The sequence below is a fragment of the Narcine bancroftii genome, chromosome 4 (assembly GCF_036971445.1).
Source record: "Narcine bancroftii isolate sNarBan1 chromosome 4, sNarBan1.hap1, whole genome shotgun sequence".
In the NCBI taxonomy this organism is placed as follows: Eukaryota; Metazoa; Chordata; class Chondrichthyes; order Torpediniformes; family Narcinidae; genus Narcine; species Narcine bancroftii.
In genome coordinates this window covers 211,079,356-211,093,184 of record NC_091472.1, presented here as the reverse complement: position 1 = coordinate 211,093,184, position 13,829 = coordinate 211,079,356, and the positions used below count along the sequence as shown (strand labels likewise).

At 43.4% G+C, this 13,829-nt stretch overlaps 1 protein-coding gene across 4 annotated transcripts in view; it reads right to left on the bottom strand.

The window, feature by feature from the left end:
* The window catches only part of LOC138761535 (zinc finger protein 229-like), a 44,610-nt gene extending 35,203 nt beyond the window's left edge, over positions 1-9,407 (bottom strand). Inside the window, exon 1 of one of the 4 annotated variants that reach the window (XM_069933830.1) lies at positions 9,387-9,407. The gene's annotated coding sequence lies outside the window, so the exon portion shown is untranslated. Of the gene's footprint in view, positions 1-1,088; positions 1,656-1,909; positions 2,084-9,386 lie in introns of those variants that run through there. The other 3 variants (XM_069933833.1, XM_069933827.1, XM_069933828.1) reach the window with 3 other exon arrangements.
* Positions 9,408-13,829: the final 4,422 nt, after the last annotated feature.

Genomic DNA, 13,829 nt, shown 5'->3' with positions numbered 1-13,829 from the left:
TTCCAGCACTGACTACATGAGACCACCACGAGAAACCCCCTTCTACAGGACCACTCCCTCTGTGACTCCCTTGTCGTCTCGTTCCTCCCCACCAATCTGAAATAATAATGTATAAAACCCTTAGAATATTGAAACCTTTAGAATCTTGTCTAGGGAAGAAGTGAAAGGTTAAAAGCAGTCCTGTTTTAATTCCTCTCACTGACTGGAACCACCTTTGGTTGCCCAGAAGGGAGTCAATCCAGAGAGTGCAGGAATGCAAGACTGGTGTTTTCGCTGAGTCTGAATATTATAAACTGCCTCTTTGTTCCAACAGCATGTTTTTCAACTTTGATGTATAATCTACGAGACTGCAGGGTAGTTGGGGGCAGTTGCCGCTTGTCCTACTTTGAGTATGCTATATTTTTAGATCACGTGAGTTTGTGAGTGACAAGTTTTTTCTAACTTGCTTGAATGTATAAATACTTGATCCACCTCCTTGGTGGATGGAGACCCTACTAGATTGCTTCAAGAGTGACAGCAGTAGAGGACTCTTCCAGGTAGCTGCTACCTAATAAAGAGTTAACAAAGAGGTTTTTGTGTGCTGTGACTGATTGCATCGGAGTGACGAAAACCCACTACAACACATCATCCCCTTGGAGCCTACCCCCATGCCCACACCTTGTTCCTCACCAACATTTTGGGTCCCAAACAGTCCTTCCAACTGAAGCAACATTTCACTTGTGAATCTGCATCCGATGCTCCCGTTGTGATCTCCTCCACATCGGAGAGATTGGATGCAGACCAGGAGATCTCTTTGTGAAGCACCTTGGCTCAATCCGCCTCAGTAGTGTGGATCTCCCAGTGGCCATCCATTTCAGTTCGCCATCCCATTCCCTTGCGGACACGTCTGTCGTTGGGCTCATGACCATACACAAATTGGAGGAACAACACCTCATCTTCCAACTGGGCATCCTCCAACCAGATAGCATTAGTAACAACTTTGCCAGTTTCTGTTAAACCCCCTCCCCACTTCTTCCCCATCACCCTTCCCCCAGCTCTCCCCTTTTCCCAGTCTCCTTTCACAGAGCCCAAACTGATTCTCACCTCACCTCTTATCATATCCCATTAAGAACTTTAGTTGATGGACTCCTCCCCCAGCCACTCTTCAGCCTTTATTCTGACACCTTCCTTTACTTTGCTTATTCCTTGAAGATGACAAGAGACATTGATCGTGTGGATAATCAGGCTTTTTTCCAGGGCTAAACCAAAATGGTTGCCAAGGGGACACGGGTTTAAGGTGCTGGGGAGAAGGTGGAGGGGATGTCAGTTGTGGGAAGGCCTGCCAGAAACGGTGCTGGAGGTGGATACAATAGGGCCTTTTGAAGAGATATACGGAGCTGAGAAAAATAGAGGGCTCTGGGTAAGCCTGGTAACTTCGAGGGAGGGAAATGTTTGGTCCAACTTTGTTGGGGTCTGTGCTGTACTGCAGGTTTTCTCTGTTCTTTCCACGTGTGTGAGGGCACAGGGCCGAACGGTCGGTGATATAGCGGTGCCTCCTGTGGAAATGGTGAGACCAGCCGAGGCCCAGCATCTGTGTGTCTTCCATGTGTGACCTGTTGGCCTGAGCCCCCGCCCCAATTTGTAATTCAGAGTCTGCCAACTGTCCGCCTCTTTACCCAGAATGCCCGCCTTCCTGAAACTACTTAATCGGCCGCAGACATCGGCTACCATCCCTCCCCGGGCTGGGCCGCCCACCCTCCTTCCTCCCCCGACTGGGCCGCCAGCCCTCCCACCCCTGGCTGGGCCTCCTGCGCTCCTTCCCTCCCCGAACTGGGCCGCCCGCCCTCTCGTGGCTGGGTCGCCCGTGTTCTCTCGGGGCCTCGCCAGGCCGCCGTTGCACCCGCCCCGACGGGCTGGCCGGGCTTCCCACCTCCTGCCGCAGCGGCCGGTCCTGAGAAACGGGTTCCCGAGCGAGCGACCGCGGCTTCCACTTACCACGTCAGTGCTGCAGCCCCGCTTTATGACGTCACTGTCAGCGGGTTCTGTTCCCACCGAACGGAGAGATACGCGTCTGCGTTGTAGCCCCGCCCTCCGTTCGCATTTGACGTCACTGCCTGCGTCCTTCGCTCCTCGGCTCGGAGAGGGTGCTTTCTTAGCGAAAAAGGATTCTGGGAAGGTTCAGCTGCCATTGCGTTCTGTGGCGGCTAAGCTGGCCAGTGACCGGCTGCAAGGCTACAACGCTGAGGATCATACAGCACAGAGCAGGCCCTTCGTCCCAACTCAGGCAGCCTCACAGGTGACCTTCTGACCCCCTGGGTCCCGTCTCACGCAACTACCCCCAGCATTCTTACTCTGGGGAAAAGACTGTGAGCGTTCACTTTGTCCTTGCCCGTCCTTATTTTATACAACGTCTCAGCCACCTTCATGCTGAAGAATAAAGACCCAGCCCTCCAAGGGTCCAGGACATCACAGACAAAACCCTCCACACTATCGAGTACATCTCCAGGGAAATGCTGCCATGGGAGAGCATAAAGGATCCACACCCTCCAGCACACTCTCAGTTTTCGTTGCTGCCATCAGGAAAGAGGTGTCGGTACCACAAGACTCCCACCACCATCATGTTTAGGTTCAGCTGCTCCCCCTCCACCACCAAACGCCATCAGGGACTCATTTAAGGACTCTTACTTGTGCACTTTATTGATCTACTTTTGTTCTCTCAGTATTGCAGTTTGTTTACATGTTTATGCTATGCACAGTTTATTTTTCACTAACAATTAGTGGTGATTCTGCCATACCCACAGGAAAAATTAATCTCAGTGTTATTTGTGAGGTCATGCATGTTCTCTGACAATAAATCTTAAATCTGAAAGAACATCCTGCTGATTCTCTCCACCCCTTCCAAAATATTGATATTCTTCTGATAACCAGACAGCACAGCACTCAAAGTGCGAATGCTCCAGCACCTTGAGTATATAGATATATTTTTGTGAGATAAATTGGGAAAAGGTTTGTTAGAGTAGGTCATATACAAACACTTTAAAATAGAACTTGATTGAAATACTGGATCTTTGCCCCATGCTAGACATATCAGCTACACAGCATTTGCAAGTGCTTTGGAGAGTGCGCAAGAGACTTCACTAATAGATTGTTGTTTACAAAAGGCAACAGATGAAAGAGCATGTTGGACCTGATGCTGTCTGTAAGAGGGTCACGTGGTTTTGTAAGCAGAGAGAGTAAAACAGGCTTTCTCTCAGAGAGAGAGAGACAGAGGTCATTTGTACAGTGTTACAGCCAGCACAAGTAGCTGGGATTGGAACAGGACAAGCTAGCAAGCCCATTTGATAGATGGCTGGGTCAAAGCCCTTGTGGTTCATGCAAGAGGAGAGGACTAGCTGTCTAATGTTTCATGTGGAATAAGTGAAACAGAAAGGAACTCTGTGGTGACCTGAAAGAAAGTGGTTATCATCTAGGCAACCCTGAAGGGGCAGGTTTCGTCAGCAAGACCCTGAATGGCTGATTAAAAAGGAACAACAAATCTCTCTCTGAAAACCAACAAGAACCTACCTGACCATTTACCTTTAAATCACCAAAGCCTGGTAAACTTTATAAATGCTAAATCCTGTGCATAGGATAAGAAATGCCCATGAACTTGGAGGAATGAGAAGTGAGATTGGACTGTGAACCAAAGAATTTTTCTGAACTTACATACATTACATTACCTAAACAAGAAGGGGGTTAAGTTAGGTTAAGTAAGTTAATAATGATAAGTTAAAGTTTGATTCTGTTTTCATGTTTAAAGATAATTAAAAGCAACTTTTGTTTAAGTAACATTTCTCTTGGTGAATATCTATTGCTGCTGTGTTTATGGGTCCTTTGGGCTTGTAACACTTGTCAAACTAAATCTGATGTCATGCCCTAACATCATACGTGGCAAGGTACTCAAAATTTGCACCAACCAACTAGCCAAAGTGTTCATGGACATTTTCATCCTCTCATTGTGGCTGGCAGAGATTCCCACCAGCTTCAAAAGGGCATCAATCATCCTGGTGCCCAAGAAGAGTAGACGGAGCTGCCTCAATGACTGCCAATAACTTTTACTGTGATTAAATGCTTTGAGAGGCTGGTCATGGCCAGAATTAACATGTCCCAAAGTAAAGATCTGGACCCACTGCAAATCCCCTATTGTCACAATCGCTCCACGCCAGATGCAACATCACTGGCTCTCCACGTAGTTCTCGATCACCTTGAAAACAGCAATTCATACATATGGCTGCTCTTCATTGACTACAGCTCAGCTCAGCCTTCAATGCTATTATTCACTCAGTGCTGGTCAACAAGCTACAATCTCTGGCAACTGGATCCTTGACTTTCTCATTGGAAGACCACAGTCAATATGAATGGGAAACAATGTCTCCTCCTCATTGATTATCAACCCAGGTGAACTCCAAGGATGCATGCTTATCCCACGGCACTCCTCATTAAACACCATGACTGGGTGGCCAGTAGGACTGGCTAGACTATATTGTGCCCAAGATAAAGCCAACTACTTTCAATCCCCCCCCCCAAAAAAATTAAAGTCTTACCTGCGAATGTTCAGAGGGTCACCATGGGAATCAAAGACACACACAAGGTTTAACAGTGAACATGAGCTCTCAGGGAGAAGGGGAGAGAGCAGTGGGAACTGGGTGAGGAAGATAACAGGGGAGCAAGGACCTGATTTGGGTGTAATGGGGGAGCATGGACCATAGTTGGGTGGGGGTGGAGCAGAACGGGGAAGCATGAGAAGGGGGATAACAGGGACCGGGAGGGAGTACAGAGATTGGGAAGGGACAGAGCTCAGGGGGGGAAAATATCAGGGAGTGGGTAGAGATATTGGGGAAAGGGGACAGAGTTCAGGGAGGGGCAGAGATTGGAGAGGAGGCAGAGATCAGGGAGGGGGATAGAATAAAGGAAGGTGGGGTCAGAGTCCGAAGAAGGGGAACAGAGATCGGAGATGGGGGGGAGTGAGATCAGGGATGGGGGAAACAAAATGGGGAGGGGAACAGAATCAGGGAAGGGGACAGAAATCAGGAAAGAACAGAGATTGGGGATGAGGAAAGTGATTGAGGAGGGGGGGACGGAGATTGGGGAGGGGGACAGAGATCGGGGAGGGGGGAGTGAAATTGGGGAGGTGGACACAGAATGGGGAGGGTGACACAGAACAGTGAGGGGGACAAAGATCGGAGAGGGGCAGAAATCTGAGAGTGGGGCAGAGTTGGGGGGGGCAAAGATCGAGGAGGACCCCAAAACCCAGCAGCAATAGATATGCACCACGACAATGGGTTACTTTAAAAAAAGTTTCCTTTAATTATCTTTGAACATGAAAATAGAATCAAACTTTAACTTATCTCTTTTGACTCACTTAACCTACTTTACCCCCTTCTAATTCTAAGTGCACGTGTGTGTAATGTGTGTGTAAGTTCAGGAAAGTTCTTTGGTTCACAGTCCAATCTCACTGGTTGCAGGCAATTCTTGTACTGTGCACAGAAGTTAACATTAACAAAGTTCACCAGTCTTTGGTACTTAACAGGCAAATGGTTATCACTCAGAAGGGTTCTTGTTGGATTTCAGAGAGAGAGAGTTTTTCTTGTTTCAGGTCACCACAGAGTTCCTTTCTGTTTCTCTTATTCCAAGGGAAACATCAGACACCCAGTCCTCTCCTTTAACCAGGTCATTTTCCAAAGCTTGCCAGCTTGTCCCTCTGGAACCGATGTCTGTATCTCTTCTCTCTCTCTCTCTCTCCCTCCAACTCTGAGAGCAAAGCCTCTTTTTTTCTGCTCTCTGCCTGCAAAGATCACATGACCCTCCAACAGCAAGTTCTGTTTTCCAGACAAAGCTGCCCTGCCTGCTATTACATTTGTTGCCTTTTTGCAAATAACAGTCCATCATGAGTCTGTGAGCACTCTGCAAAAGCTCCTGCAAAAATTCTGTTTAAAACTGTTTGTGTGTGACTTGCTCTAACAAATCTTTCCCAATTTATCTCCCAAACACCTCTATATACTCTGTCACACCTTTCCCCTTTAAAGGAATTTTAACTCTTGAGTTAAAATTCAGTTATAACTAAACTGTCTCAAACTGTCTCAAAAAGCTCTAAAGAGATAACAATACACAATATTTAACATACAGTAACCCAATTTTGAGAGTATTTTTAAACACGATCAATTTTAACATCTTGACAAACAAACATTATTTATAGCCCTGATATGGTTAATTTGCAGGTTATATTCTTGTAATATTAAACTCCAGTTTAACAATCTTCTGTTTTTATTATTCATGTTATTCAAAAACACCTGAGGATTGTGATCAGTGAATATCACAATTGGTTCTTGAGAGGTACCAGGATATACATCAAAATTCTGCAGAGCAAATATGATAGGCAACAGTTCTTTTTCAGTAGTAGAATAGTTCCTTTTATGAACATTAATTTTTTTTTAAAGTAGGTCAATTTTATTACGTTTTTGCAATAAAACTGCACCTGCTGCTCTCTCACTGGGGTCCACTGCTAAAGAAAATGGTTTGTCAAAATCAGGAGATTTTAACACTGGGAAATGGCATAGCATATCCTTTAAATTTTCTAAAGCTGTCTGTCGATCTTTAGTCCACACAAATTTCTCCTCTTTCTTCAAAAGGTTGGATAAAGGAAGAGCAACCTGAACAAAATTTCCTGTAATATCCTGCCATTCCTAAAAACCTTCTCACTGCTTTCTTACCATTGGGAATAGGAAACTCAGAAATTGCATTCACCTTAGTTTGAATAGGTACAACTTTGCCATGACTAACTACATAATCCAAGTATGTTAGCATGGGATTTGCAAATTGACTCTTTGCTAAATTAACAGTTAAGTTTGCAAAAAATTTGTCCAATTGCCTTTGATGTTCTTCCGATGTGTCATTTTTTGTGACTGAGTTATCAATATAAGCATCTGTATGAGTTAACCCTTGGATAACCAAATCAATCATCATCTGGAATGTTGCAGGGGCATTTTTAATGCCAAAAGGTAACACATTATACTCGTATTAACTGGATGGAGTTACAAAAGCTGAAATATTCTTTCCTCTCAGTTATAGGCACACACAAGTAACCCTTCAACAAATCCAACTTAGTAAGAAATTTAGCTTTGCCAATTTTATCAATACAGTCATCTATTCTCGGAATAGGATAAGCATTTGTTTTAGTTACTGAATTAACCTTCCTGTAATCTGTACAAAACCTAACAGTTCCATCTGGTTTTGTTACCAGAAAACAAGGAGAACTCCAATATGAGTTTGAAGGTCTAATAATGTCATGCCTCAACATATATTCCACCTCCTGATCCATGATTTTACTCTTCTAAATGTTTATTCTATATGGGTGATGTTTTATAGGATTTGTCATCAGTAAATCACTGATGTCCTTCTTGGAACATCAGGGAACAAATTTGTCTTTTTCAAAAGTAATTCTTTCAACTGCATCTGCTCTTGTAACTTAAGATGGCCTAACTTTTTTTCCAAATTTCCCAAAATTGTTGAGTCAGACAGGCGCATACCAACCATGGTTTCTTTAAGGTTACCCTCACAAAATTCTGTTTCCATAATCTTATGATCCATAACTTCCTCAACCCTGTTAACAACTAACACCTCTGAATCAGATTGTTCTCCACTACCTTTAATCACATAATAAGTTTCAACAAATTTATGTGACAAACCTGAGTTTTATTCCTTCGATCTGGAGTGTTAACAACATAGTTAACATCATTCAGTTTTGATTTAACTATGTACGGTCCAGAAAATCTAGCTCTCAAAGGATTGTCATGTGTTGGAAACAAAATCAAAACTTTACTTCCTGTCTTAAAATTCCTCACCTGAGCTTTCCTGTCAAATAAACACTTCATTTTACCCTGAGCCATTTCCAAATTCTCTTGAGCCAAAGTCCATACTTTTTATAGCCTATCCTTAAATTTAGAAACATAATCCAGCTCCACATCCTCATTAACCCACTGATCTTTTATCAACATTAAAGGCCCTCTAACCTGATGTCCAAACACAATTTCAAAAGGGCCGAAACTTAATGACTTCTGCAGAACCTCACTTGCTGCAAACAACAATAAATGAATACCTTTGTTCCTATCTTTTCCATTCTCCAGACAATAAATCCTCATATTTTTAAGAGTAGAATTAAAACTTTCCAAAGCTCCCTGAGTTTCAGGATGGTACACAGATGAAATGATCTGTTTTTTTCCCCAACTCATAAACTAACTGTTGAAAAAACCCAGACATAAAGTTAGATCCTTGATCACTCTGGATCTCTTTCGGTAATCCAAAAACTCTGAAAAATCTTTCCAGAGCCTTTATCACTGTTTTGGTTTTAATCTTCCTTAATGGTATAGCCTCTGGAAATCTCAACACTGCACATATAATTGTTAATAAGTACTGGTTACCAGACTTAGTTTTTGGCAGGGGACCGACACCATCTATAATAACCCTGGTGAAAGGTTCCCCAACAACAGGAATATGTTGTAATGGAGCCACTGGAGGACCCTGGTTAGGTTTCCCCACAACCTGACAAGTGTGACATGTCTGGCACCAATTTACCACATCCTTCCTCAAACCAGGCCAGAAAAATTGTCTGAAAATCTTATTCATAGTTTTCTTTACACCAAGATGACCACCCAAAGGTGTACTGTGGGCTATATTTAATATTTAATTCTGGTAATTTCTAGGTACAACCACCTAATGAATCATTCCCCATTCTTCATTAGCAGGAATATCAAGAGGACTCCATTTTCTCATCAACAATTCACTTTACAAGCCATTTCTTTAATCTCCTGTTCACTTTTTGCTTTGTCCCTTAAGACAACATGATCTGTATTATTTTCTGTTGCTAAATTAACTCTTTCCTTGACAAAGAGAAATCCTTACTCTCATACTGACCCTGCTGTTTCAAAACGACTTCAGAAGTACTGGGAAGTCTCTATCAACTGGATCTTCTTCAGCTCTCATCATTTTCTTAGTCACAGACTAAGGTTTGTAGGATGTATCTCACCATCCTCTCTAATCTCATCCTTACTAGGCTGATTTGTTAATCTCAAAACTGACCCAACTTTATCCTCTGCCAAATCATTCCCCAACAAAAATGAGACACCCTGCATGGGTATCTTTAAAATTATTCCTACTAAAACAGATCCTTTAACTTGTGAAGCGATATTGGCTCCACCTCACCTCCAACACCTTTAATCGAAGTTGACTCCCCTGTGTCAGTCCTTTGATCCAGAGTTAAAATGTTATCCCAGTATCTCTAAGAATTTTAACTGGAACCTGTGGTTCTCCCTCCTTTTTTGAGACAAAGCCCTCAGACACAAAAGGTTTGAAAATATCTATGACATCCTTACCAGGTTTAGAACATTTGCTCTCCTTAAATTCCACTATTTGAATACATGCTTCTGGTATAACTTCCTTTTCTCATTTCTTTTTCACTAGACAATTCGCAATCACATGACCATGTTTCTTACAAAAATGACATACAAATGCAGAAGTTCTGGGGTGGGGTGGGGGTGTGGCATGATGGCATAGGAAGAGGATGTGGAACAACACCTCCCCCTGACAAAACTAATTAAAATCTGAATTACAAATTTTGAAAAAGTTTTAAAGATACTTAAAGTATTGGTGAATATCCCTGCCTTTCAACTGAGAGGAAAATGAAAGCACAAGTTGGGAAGAAATCCACAATTAAAAAGCTGGAAATATGAAAGAAATGTGGCCTACTTGTAAAGTGAGCCTCCAGGTTCGACTGCAGCTCTTCCCCAACCTCAACGGACATTGCTGGGCGAGGTACATCTGACCCCGACGCCAGTTTTGCATCCTGCGGCACAAGATGGCACCGGCAACTGACAACAATCTTCCCCTGATGTGGAGGATACACACAATGACTGAACGAACCAAGGATGTGGGGGCTCCTGACCTCAAACGGCCTAGTGATTGGAGGGGGGGTCCCTACCCACAGTTGGGTGGTCTCAACTGTTTTATCGATGGAGGGAGAAGAGGAAGAAGAATTCCCCATGCTGGCTGAAGAGTAAATACAGTTACTGGAGGAGGCTGTAAGTTTAACGGAGGTTAGACCTGAAATGCAGAAGCTTGTCTTACCTAAGTTAGATTTATCATCTATTAATCCTGCTTTAAATGATATAGTTAATCAAATTGGAAGTTTGGCTATGCAAACGAATCAGAGATTTACTGAAATGAGAGGTGCGATGTTCAAGATACGGGGAGAAATCTCTACTGTTAATATCGATGTGAGTAAATGTCTTCAAGCTGTTAATAAAGTGCAAGATAATTTTTAAAAGCTTGAAGAACCCTTTCTTGAGTGTAAAGACGAGATGGACCAATATAAAGAAAGGGTTGATCAGTTAGAAAATTCATTCGCTGGTTGGGAGGTGCAGAAGACAGATTTGTTGAAAAAGATTGATACTTTGGAAAACCAAAGTCAGAGAAATAATATTAAGATTGTGAGATAACCAGAAGATATCGAGGGTCCAAATCCACTTCAGTTTTTCCAAAAATGGATTCCCAAGGTCTTAAGAGTGGCAGAATTCCCAGATGGACTGGAATTGGATAGAATTGAATAGAATTGAATAGAATAGGTGGTCAGATGAAAACCATATCCTGGCCAAGCTCCTCAATCAATTTGATCCAGTGCTTACGGTACCAAGACCTAGAGACAATTTTGAGACTTGCGGTTCAGAATGCCAGATGTTACCAGAGTCTATTGATTGTTCAGAACAATAGAGTTTTCTTTTATGCTGATTCAAGTCAAGATATTATCAAACATCATAAGGAACTGAATTCAGCTAAAAATGTTTTGTGGCAGAAAGGGTATAAGTTTGGATTTCATTATCCTGCGGTGCTGAAGGGTTTTTTTGGAAATTTTCAGTCTCAGCTTTTTGATAATGATCATGTGGCTTTTGTTTTTGCTAATTTTTTGGCAGTTAATAAGCAGGGTCAGGATCAGTCCTCTCATCAACAAGTGGTGATTCCTGGAGGAGGGACTGAGTAAAGACAGATGGAGACACGACAACAGATTGATATTGATGATGATGAGCAGGTTAACCATGCATTGGAGGCAGCTTATTATTCTTGATGCAATTGTATATTTTGATTATTGCTTGTTCTGTTTGGGGGGGGGGATGCTCAGCTGCCAACTCTTCTGAAGTCATCAGCCACCTGTGGCGTTGGTCACTCCCGTGTAATTGAGGGAGGTCCTTCACTTATATTGTTGAAGTTTTTTTTGGGAGGTTTTTTTCTATGTTTTACTTTGGGGCTTTTTTCTTTTTAATTTTTAAGGAGTTCTTTATTTTCAATTTTGAGCTGTGGGGGTCCCACTCTGGAGGAGATTTAGGGCTTATGGCTAATTTGAATTTTGCAACTTTTAATGTTAACGGGCTTAATAACCCAATTAAAAGAAAACTGGTGTGAGCTTATATCAAGAAGATCTTGCATTTTTGCAAGAAACACACTTGATGGAGAAGGAGCATTAGAAGTTGAAAAGAGTTGGGCATGTTATAGCATTGTCTTTTAATTCTAGGCAAGAGGTGTTGCTATTCTAATACATAAAAAGTTATCTTTTACATTGGACTCAGTTTTTGCAACAGCAGGTAGAGTGTTAGTGGCAAATTGTAATATTTTTTCAGAGGCCTGGACATTGATGAATGTTTATGCACCTAATGTGGATGATGAGGCATTCATGACAGAGGCTTTTTTTGAATTTAAATCAGGTGTATGATAATGTTTTGGTGATTTCAATCGTTTGGACCCTTTATTAGATAAATCTCCAAAAAAGTTGGGTTAAACAAGAATGGCTAAACCGCTGTCAATGGTAATGAAAGAGTTGAATTTGGTAGAGATCTGGAGGAAGTTCAACCCGACAGAGAAATACTTTTCTTTTTATTCAGCCAGGCATGATTTTTATTCTAGAATTGATTTAGTTTTAGTATCAGCACAATTCTTTGGCTTGGCTTCGCGGACGAAGATTTATGGAGGGGGTAAAAAGTCCACGTCAGCTGCAGGCTCGTTTGTGGCTGACAAGTCCGATGCGGGACAGGCAGACACGATTGCAGCGGTTGCAGGGGAAAATTGGTTGGTTGGGGTTGGGTGTTGGGTTTTTCCTCCTTTGCCTTTTGTCAGTGAGGTGGGCTCTGCGGTCTTCTTCAAAGGAGGTTGCTGCCCGCCAAACTGTGAGGCGCCAAGATGCACGGTTTGAGGCGTTATCAGCCCACTGGCGGTGGTCAATGTGGCAGGCACCAAGAGATTTCTTTAGGCAGTCTTTGTACCTTTTCTTTGGTGCACCTCTGTCACGGTGGCCAGTGGAGAGCTCGCCATATAACAGGATCTTGGGAAGGCGATGGTCCTCCATTCTGGAGACGTGACCCATCCAGCGCAGCTGGATCTTCAGCAGCGTGGACTCGATGCTGTCGACCTCTGCCATCTCGAGTACTTCGACGTTAGGGATGTAAGCGCTCCAATGGATGGAGCGGAGACAACGCTGGTGGAAGCGTTCTAGGAGCCGTAGGTGGTGCCGGTAGAGGACCCATGATTCGAAGCTGAACAGGAGTGTGGGTATGACAACGGCTCTGTATACGCTTATCTTTGTGAGGTTTTTCAGTTGGTTGTTTTTCCAGACTCTTTTGTGTAGTCTTCCAAAAGCGCTATTTGCCTTGGCGAGTCTGTTGTCTATCTCATTGTCGATCCTTGCATCTGATGAAATGGTGCAGCCGAGATAGGTAAACTGGTTGACCGTTTTGAGTTTTGTGTGCCCGATGGAGATGTGGGGGGGCTGGTAGTCATGGTGGGGAGCTGGCTGATGGAGGACCTCAGTTTTCTTCAGGCTGACTTCCAGGCCAAACATTTTGGCAGTTTCCGCAAAGCAGGACGTCAAGCGCTGAAGAGCTGGCTCTGAATGGGCAACTAAAGCGGCATCGTCTGCAAAGAGTAGTTCACGGACAAGTTTCTCTTGTGTCTTGGTGTGAGCTTGCAGGCGCCTCAGATTGAAGAGACTACCATCCGTGCGGTACCGGATGTAAACAGCGTCTTCATTGTTGGGGTCTTTCGTGGCTTGGTTCAGCATCATGCTGAAGAAGATTGAAAAGAGGGTTGGTGCGAGAACACAGCCTTGCGTCACACCATTGTTAATGGAGAAGGGTTCAGAGAGCTCATTGCTGTATCTGACCCGACCTTGTTGGTTTTCGTGCAGTTGGATAATCATGTTGAGGAACTTTGGGGGACATCCGATGCGCTCTAGTATTTGCCAAAGCCCTTTCCTGCTCACGGTGTCGAAGGCTTTGGTGAGGTCAACAAAGGTGATGTAGAGTCCTTTGTTTTGTTCTCTGCACTTTTCTTGGAGCTGTCTGAGGGCAAAGACCATGTCAGTAGTTCCTCTGTTTGCGCGAAAGCCGCACTGTGATTCTGGGAGAATATTCTCGGCGACACTAGGTATCATTCTATTTAGTAGAATCCTAGCGAAGATTTTGCCTGCAATGGAGAGCAACGTGATTCCCCTGTAGTTTGAGCAGTCTGATTTCTCGCCTTTGTTTTTGTACAGGGTGATGATGGTGGCATCACGAAGATCCTGAGGCAGTTTACCTTGGTCCCAACAAAGCTTGAAAAACTCATGCAGTTTGGCATGCAATTACAAGGTAGATTTACTCAGGCAGAATATTGGTGCTGGTTCTTTTTCATTTAATAGACTTGGGGAAAATTTTGGAATTATGTCAAATGCACTGTTTGCATATTATCAAGTTCGTGCTTTATTGTTAGATAATTTTGGATGTGAGTTAAAGTTA